Source organism: Eubalaena glacialis, chromosome 12, assembly GCF_028564815.1.
Source record: "Eubalaena glacialis isolate mEubGla1 chromosome 12, mEubGla1.1.hap2.+ XY, whole genome shotgun sequence".
NCBI classification, from domain to species: Eukaryota; Metazoa; Chordata; class Mammalia; order Artiodactyla; family Balaenidae; genus Eubalaena; species Eubalaena glacialis.
This window is the reverse complement of record NC_083727.1, coordinates 16,102,913-16,111,961: the sequence shown is the minus strand read 5'-3', so window position 1 is coordinate 16,111,961 and position 9,049 is coordinate 16,102,913.

Here is a 9,049-nt window from a genome sequence, read left to right as displayed (position 1 = left end):
AAATAAATAAATAAAGTAATTAATATTTTTTAAAATAAATAAATAAATAAATTTATGCTACTTCTCAATGACACGGGAAGGCAAGTAGACAAACACGTCTCTTTTTAGCCAAAGACCATCAGAAACTCATCTATAGTTGAGTGGATTGGGTTTTTTACTCATTGCAGTGGGGAAGGACGCACACCATGGAGAATCAAGGGCATGTCGTTAAGAGGGTGTGAGAAAGGAATGATAGGATTTGGGCTTGTGTTCAGCGCTATCAGGGAGAGTTTGAGGGAGGATAGTTTTGCATCACATTGGATGCTGTCAGGAAATGGGGAAATTCTATGGTTGGGTATCTTAATAATTCTTATCTAGAAGGTAGAAAGAACAGAGGAGGCTAGAGCTGTGGTTGGTAAAGAAACAGCCTCCACTCATTAGCCAGGACAGGGAGATGCTGGTCATTTTTGTCTAAGCAAAAATGGTGGATACACAGAAGTATCTGTCGAATGAAAGACTGTGACCTTTCTGTCACCAAGGGGTCCTGACATGTCTCCCCCTGCCCAGAAGTCCTCTCTGTGCATCCTCAGACAGGTCAGGGCCCAGCCCAGGGCTGGTTGGTGGCCAGTCTCCCTGTTCCTGGGTTCCTACCTTACCTGCTTCTTTCCCAAAGTGCCAGTGGCTGGAGCCTCACAGGTGGGCCCCCAGAATATGTGATTACCTGGATCCTATTTCCAGAGACTTTGTGGCAGCTGCTGACTCTTAGTGTGACCAGTGAGAGGAAAGAAGAAATTGACAGAGAAAGAAAACTAAAGCTTAGATGATTATTGTGAACAAGACAAAGTGAAGGAAAAGGGAAGTCTATTTACTGTATCAGTGAATAGTGATTGGAATATTGGATGCGCAAACTCCTGAAAATGACTGGAGATACCTTGACATTCTATAAAGCGGGTCATTAGGCAGTATGTATTGAATTAGTTTCCTGATAAATACATTCTGAAATCATGAGTGTTAGAATATAAAATCGAAAACAAACCATGTTGTTGACTCTGCAGGAAGGAATTTGACCTAGGTTATAAAAACTGTCAGGATGGGCTAGTATTGCATACTCCCCAAAGTATGTCACTTTCTTTGCTTTACCCACTTAGGTGAATATTTAAAATCAGGTTGATTGTTTCATTTCTTTACTTGCTCATTTCCATTGTGTCTTAGCTTGGATTCTGCAGAAAGAAGAGGCTGAATAAAAGTCTTATTTATGTATGAGGATCTTATTGGGGAGTGTGATCCCAGGGAAAGGAGGAAGGTTGTATCATTGAGTTGCTGGCAGCAGTGGTCACTGATTCCCTGATCATGTGGGACCACCTGAGGAGCCATGTGAAATGCATCTCAGAACTGTCCATCAGGGGGAGAAAGGGGAAAGGACTGTCCATTAACTTCTGTTCCCTGTACATCATAGGTTTGTCCTGTAAGTTGTTAACTCTCCCATCTTCCAGATTGGAGATGTGCAGGCACCATGGGTTCCTGAGGTATCCCACTCTGTAGTGTCAACAGAGAGTTTCTGGCTTGGGTGGTGAGAGCCTTGAGGTATAGGTGAAACAAACTAAGCTGTCCCAGAGCTGGTACCCCTGTGCAGGCTGAAATAAGAGATAAGTGAGGTGGAGTGGATCCAAAATGGTAAATAAGAGATGGTGAAGCAGTGACACCACACCCGGTTATTTTTTGGGTCAATATAGCAATAGAAAATGAAAGTATTTAGACATTGGCCTCAGCCTTGGTTTGGGATTTTTCCTAGTAGAGATCTTAGTAGAGGATGGTCTTCTCAATATAACTGTTCAAAGCTAGGAAAGAGAATGCAAAGTTTCAGTTGTATGAAGATTTACCAGCAGGCCTCACTTTTGAATGCCGTCCAGTAGTGCTTTGCAAGGCATGTATTCTCCCCAAGAGATCCTATCTATACTCTGGATATCTGTATCATTCCCAACTCTATATTTCCATCTCAGCCTCTCTTCTGAGCTGAGGGTCCATTTATTTTATTACCTTTAAGAATTCTTCCAATAAGAATTTCCAATATAACCTATCCAAGACAGAAATCAACACTGAAATCTTCCCCTCTTGCCTTCTCTGTCTTACAAATGGAACCCACAGGGTCAGAAAACTGGGCAGGAGTCACCTCTCACTCTTCCCTTCCCTCCCCATAGTTCACCAGCTGTGAAATCCTGTCAACTCTACCTCCTTCTAATCTTCTAGTCTGTCCTCTCTTTTCTGTTCACTGGGGTGGCTTAGTTCAGGCCTTCATCTCCTCTTGCCTGGGTTGCAGCCACAAAAGGCCTCCTAACTTGTTTCCCTGCCTTTGGTCTTCTCTTCTGCCGATCCTCGGAGACTTCACTGACTGCCCAGAGACTAGGGGATGACATGAGAAGTCAATGGTCTGGTGATTCTCAACCTACAAAATAAAGAAGTTGTCTAGGTGGGACCTGAGGCTTTTCTATCAATTAACAAAATTGCTCTTCCCATTTTGGACTTCAAGTCCATCAGTAAGTGTGATGGGATTCCTGCTCCTCTTTCCTGCCATGGTTTACCCACCTGTAATCTTCCGGGAGCTGGGCTCTTAGACACTCAGTACTGTTCTTAACCTCCCACAAGCAAGTGTTTATGACATGCTGCAGCTGTGGCTGCATTTATGTATTCAGTGGTTGGAGGTCTGGGGGTGACTTTGGACCTACAACACAGAATCTTCACACAAATACCACAGGAAGGTGCATGTCAAGAAGACAGTCACTTTTCCAGCAGGGCCTTCCTGACTCATAACCCAGCCTTGGTTTCCTGTCTCACTTGCTGGTTAGGGAGAAAAAAAAGATGATTTTTGTCAGACTCCCTGGGAGAAGAGGGAAAATTTAATTGAGTGCCTATTGGAAAGCATTGTTTGAAAGTTTGAAAACTGCTGACCTAGAATAGCCCTGTACTTTATAACATATAAACTATCCCCTAATGTTGTAGTAATAAAGATTTCCCATGGGCCAGCTATGTTCAGTCTCGTGAGAGGCATTGTGACAGACTTAAAACATGTAAGATATATCCCTCTCAAAATGTAGGAGGCAACTTATATGCATGGACCATTAGTACAAGGTCAGAGAACCAAGTGCTGAATTGTATGGGGCAGAGATGGAGACTGTTAGAGAAGATTTTACAACATCCTGAAGAGCCAAGAATGGAAAAAAATCTATGAAGGAACCACCTGGGCCTTATATTGTATTTTAGAACTGCAGCTCACAACATATCCAGTGTATTTGTTTGGTTTTCATAAAATAGTATGGTGAGAACATATTTGACTTGATTGGGGTTTCACTGAAAGTTTGTAAGGCACCTTTTCTTTTAATTCTAGTTACTGGTGATTTTTCTGTGATGATGAAACATGGGTATGAAGAGAGAAAAATTCAATCATCTGTCTGTTTTTTGCTTACTTTGTAGGATTGAATTTTAAACTGTTCTTTTAAATGTTGGCAGCATGTAGACTGAAACATGGCAAATGGTAAGAGATTCTAATCACGGTTAATGAAAGCTGTAAGGAAATAATCATGGACGTGTTGCCTTCTGTCAGTGTTTACTGTATGACATGGAGATTAATTTTATTTTAATTAGGATCATCACTGTGGCCGCCATTTCTTTAATGAATGCCAGGTTAAATCCATTACTTACTTCACAGCTGTGAATGGGTTCCATTCTTTGTTAATATTTGCATATTCCAGAGGTCAGATTTTTTCTTTCTTTATGGAAGAGGAGTTTTTCCTTTTGTTTCATGTTTAGGATATTTAACTTGTTGGTTCTGAACTGAACAGAAATAACAGTTATGATTGCTGCTTCTCAAGCTGAATGGACTCATTTGACTTAGGGTAAAACTTTCCAACATCTAACAAAAGTAATGTATTCTTAAGACATACCTTAGATGATTCCTTCAGTTGGGACAAACTCAACACATCTGTTATGGGCTGAATTGTGTCCCCTCAAGTTCAAATGTTGAAGCCCTAATCCTCAGTAGTTCAAAATGTGATAATCTAGAGATAGACTTTAAAGAGGTGATTAAGTTAAAATGAGGCCATTAGGCTTAGCTTTTATCCAACCTGACTGGTGTCCTTGTAGGAAGAGGAAATTTGGGTACACAAAGAGACACCAGGGATGGGCACAGAGGAAAGACCATGTGAGGACCAGTGAGAAGACAGCCATCTGTAAGCCAAGGAGAAAGGCCTCTGGAAAAATCAAACCTACTGACACCTTGATCTTGGACTTCTAGCCTCCATAACTGTGAGAAAATGAATTTCTGTTGTGTAAGACATCCAATCTTTGGTATGGCAGCCCTAGCAAACTCATACAAACTAATGCAACATCCAAAGCCAAATTTATTATTTCCCTGTTCAAAGCCATTCATTCTGCGGCAGAGGCATTTACTGCTCACTGAATATCCATGTAATTCCACCTGAAAGACCTGCCTACCCGCAGTCAGGAGGGGCCGTACACTAGCTCTGGTCTGTGGGCATCTACAATCTTATCCCCTGTCCCAGTGACCAAGGAGGCTATTGTTCCAGATGGTGGGGTTTCCATCAGGTCCCTGGGAGACTGAGTGGAGCGAAACCTCCCCCCATCCAGTGGAGGGTATGTCTCCTAGGTGAGAAATAATTCATTACTGCATTAAGCCTGGGATTTGGAGGGTTTAGTTCGTTTCTTCAGCTTAACTTTGTTTATCATGAGCAGTACCATCCCCAACCTCTTAGTTCACCTGGAAGTGTAAACTTAGCCACATATTTGCACTCATAATTTCATAGTTTCACATCTGACTGATTATTAGTCCTTTCCATTCTACTCTTGCAGCATTCCACAGACCTGCCCCTCCTTTCCATTCACAGAGCTGCCATAGTTATCTCCCTAAACAAATGATAACAATGGTGACAGTGATGATGATGATGATGATGATGGAGGAACACTGCTCCAGGCACTGTCCTAGTGCTTTACATACACGAAGTCCTTTATTCTCATAACCTATGAAGTAGGTACCATTCTCATCCCCTTTTTCCAATGAAGAAATTGAGATACAGGGAGTTTAAGTAACTTGTCCAAGTTCACACAGCTAGTAAGCATTGGCAGAGCTGGGATTTGTGCTTGGTAATATGGTTTCCATTGCTTTCAAGTAAAGTCATGGCATTAACAACCCTTCCTGTTCTAGTCCCAGCGTACCCTCTTCATCTCTTCTCCCATCAAGGACAACCCTCTACTCCTGACCACTTCCAACCCTTCACTCCAGTTACAGTCTAGATTATTTCTGTTCTCTAAACAAATCCTGCATTTGCCAGCCTCTGTTTCATTGCTCAAGCTCTTCTATCCGAATTGCTCTGCTGTCCATTCTCTTTCCCCCTTGGTCCTGCCTATCAACATCTTGTGTATCCTGCAATGCCCCATTTGTTTGCCACCTCTTCTGGGGAGCCTTCCTTAAGTCATCTTCATTCAGCACTCCCATAATCCCTTGCCTCTACTTCCCTGCAGGCACGCATGTTTCACTTATTTATGTGTGTCTATTTCTCTCTCTAAAGTATAAGCTCCCTGGGCACTGGGACTGTGTTTTCTTCGTCTTTAGATCTCCTCTGCAAGCAATGAGCACAGTACACACACACATACACAATCTTTGGGTTATAAAACTTTTTTTAAAAAATTAATTTATTTTATTTATTTATGTTTGGCTGTGTTGGGTCTTCGTTGCTGCGTGCGGGCTTTCTCTAGTTGCGGCGAGCAGGGGCTACTCTTCGTTGAGGTGCGTGGGCTTCTCATTGCGGTGGCTTCTCTTGCTGCAGAGCATGGGCTCTAGGCACACGGACTTCAGTAGTTGTGGTACATGGGCTCAGTAGTTGTGGCTCGTGGGCTCTAGAGCGCAGGCTCAGTAGCTGTGGCGCACAGGCTTAGTTGCTCTGGGGCATGTGGGATCTTCTCGGACCAGGGCTCGAACCCGTGTCCCCTGCATTGGCAGGAGGATTCTTAACCACTGGGAAGCCCTGGGTTATAAATCTTGAATGCAATTAAGAGAAAGGAAAGTTTCCTTGAATGCTTTGCTACTTAACAAAAGATAATAGTGTTGCCCCTTGTCACTTTGTCCACCATGGCTTAGGATTCCCAATCACACTGTGTGGAAGTGACTTTGTTAACATCAAAACATTTTGCTTCATCCTCTGTGCTCCTTTCTCTGAGTTTGATGCTGTCACTTCTCATCTGTGTCGTGTTAGCATATTGTCCCTTTGGTCTTTATATTAGAACTGAATTTCACTGGGTTTCAATTATTTCTTGGCTTTGATTTATTGATTAAGAGCAGTCTTTTATCCTGGTGGCACTTTTCAAGCGTGTGGTAATATGTGTTCCAGTGAGTTGCAAGGAAAGAGAAGAATAGTGCCTCCTGCCGCTTTTCTTCCCCGCAGATCTCACCTTTGAGCGTTTCGTGAAGCCCTTAGTCCTCTTCTCTCAAGGGTGGGCAGAAAGTTGAAACGAAAGCGGAGTTCAGTCACGTCTGCCACAAGTATTTCTGGTTCAAATGCAGGACAGATTGGAAACTTGAACACAATTGGATTTTCTGAGGATTTCAGTTCTCATTTTCCCCAAGAATGTATTTGTGTTTGTCGTCTTCTTACATAGACATGAATTTTCCCTGGTATGGCGGCTATTCCCCAGGATGGTCTCCGGTAATCCTCACCTCCTGCTAGGCATGCTTTTGTCTTGTCCCCTCCCAAACTAAATAGGGGAGCAATCCTATGTAAACAGTGGGCTATTGCAGAGGGGATGGGGTGTGTCTTCCAACACTAAATTATAAAAGGCATTGTGGCTTCCACCGTGAGGCTATGGAGAGGTCCGTGTGGCAGTGAATGGGACCTCGTGCCAACAGCCGGCACCAACGCACGTGTGAGTGAATCATCTTGAAGGAGACGCTCTATCCTCAGCCAAGCCTTGGGATGTTTGCAGCCCCAGCTTTAACTCATGAGGGACTGCATCTGGGTCAGCCCAGCCAAGCTGCTCCCCAAGTCCTGACCTACAGAATCTATGTGAGATGATAAATGTTTATATTTGCTTTAAGCCGCCTAGCTTGGAGGTAATTGGTTGTGCAGCAATAGACAATATACATGGCACATGAAATTCCATTTTCCTGGCTCTTTGAGAGTCCACTATCTCATGTTTTCAGTTCTAATAATATTTTTGGCGATATATGGAGTATGACTCTGTGGTTGAAGTGAAAGTCAACGGTATAAAGAAAACCCACCATGGTTTGGTCAAATGCGCAGCCTAGGGAGATTGTCTGTTTCCTGCTTCGGTTGCGCCCCCTGGAATGGCCCCAAGACATGCTCCCCTTACTTGTTTCACCCCCCAAGCTCCTCTGCTCCCTGCTCCTGGCCCCCTGGCCCCTTCTCACAGGTGCTCTGCCATCAGGACTCAGAGGCATCCACCAACACCCAGGACAACCTGGACCTCCACGCCCCTTCCATCTGCCAGCATCCCCACTGCTCTGATGGGGATGCCGTGACTTTGAACTTTGTGAAATATTTTCTTTGTCGACCCCAGAAGGAGAGACGGCATGCTGAGACAAGGATGCAAGCGCATAATCACAGAAGAGGCCAGATCTTTTTTTGGCAACTGGAAGAAAGAGCTGAAGGCTGTGAAGTCTGCATTTCACTGGGGGAGAGAACGTGAGTCATTCATTACTTCAACAGAACAAACCAGCCCCAGACACAGATGACCCCTTTACCTTTATGAGCAAGTAAAACCACCAAAAGGTAACTTGCACAAGACGGAGCCTCAGCTACCGACGTGACAGAGTACCTCTTTGCCAAAGACACCTGGAGACAGCCACAACCGGAGTCCAGTCATGGGCTTGAAAAAAGGTGGTCTTGCCCACTCCCGTCTGTTTCAGAAGGGGCCTCCGGCCGTCTGGGGCTATCTACACTGCCTGCCTGAGACACTGAACACTCCCCCCTCCTCCCCATCTTCCTCCCTCTACCCTCCTCTCTACCCTCTTCCACACGGGCACAATGATAAAGTCCATCTTTACCATTCTAAACAGGGCGTTTAAGGCACTTCATTATTTAATGGAAGTTCTGCATTGCTTTACAGGCCAGGAGTATGGAAAACATTTGCAAAATTCTGTAAGGATGAATCCTCAAAACTGAAGCAAATATATATTAAGTGTATACATGTTTCCTGTAAAATGTTTAAGAACACAAGTCATCTCTAACAAATATTTGCCACGGACCCATACAATTTAGAGAGAAGTGGAAGTTAAAATCTACATGGTTAATGTATTCAGTGTTCAAAACCATACCGGATAATTTAGGCAAGAAAATATACTTCATCTACTTTGATTACATCTGCAAGACACTGTAGCTGCCAAATTTCCAGTTGGCTCCATATCTCACGGAGAGATTGTTTTGAAAGATATTCTCAATAATTCCTGCTTTAGGGACACACACAACCCCTGCCACTGCCCACCTCAAATCACTTAGGGTTTTCATCTACTGATGCTCAAGCTCTGAACAGGTCAAACCTGGCTAAGCGCCCATTGACAGTGGGCTTGGTGGTCCAAGGCAATCCTGACAATTTAGCGAAGCCCCCAGGGCCTAAGGGAAGACAGATGATTCTGGTCCTTTCAGGCCTCTTTGGAAGCTCAGGCGTTTCCTGAGGATCACGGTCAACTCCAGGCCTGCCTATGAGGGCAGGGTCAGCTGTTTGCCCCTCCAGCTCCTGCCCTCTCGTCCCCCCTTGCCCAGGGCTGGCCCACTCAGACCGGCTCCAGGTAACACAGCACATTCTGGGATGGAATGGTGTCCGACTGCCTTTTCCTAGTCACGATGTCAATCAGGTGCTTTACACGGTTCTCCCCCCAACCCACCCACAGCCAACAAGAGCTATTGCGTTACTGAAACTTCCTGGGAACGTGGAATTCATCAAACAGAAACCCACAAAGAGAAGTATGAACAAATTCTACAAGTGTTTGCTCCCTTCAGGGCTGCCAGGGCACGAAAGCACTTTGTGCTTCTTGCCCTTGGAGAGA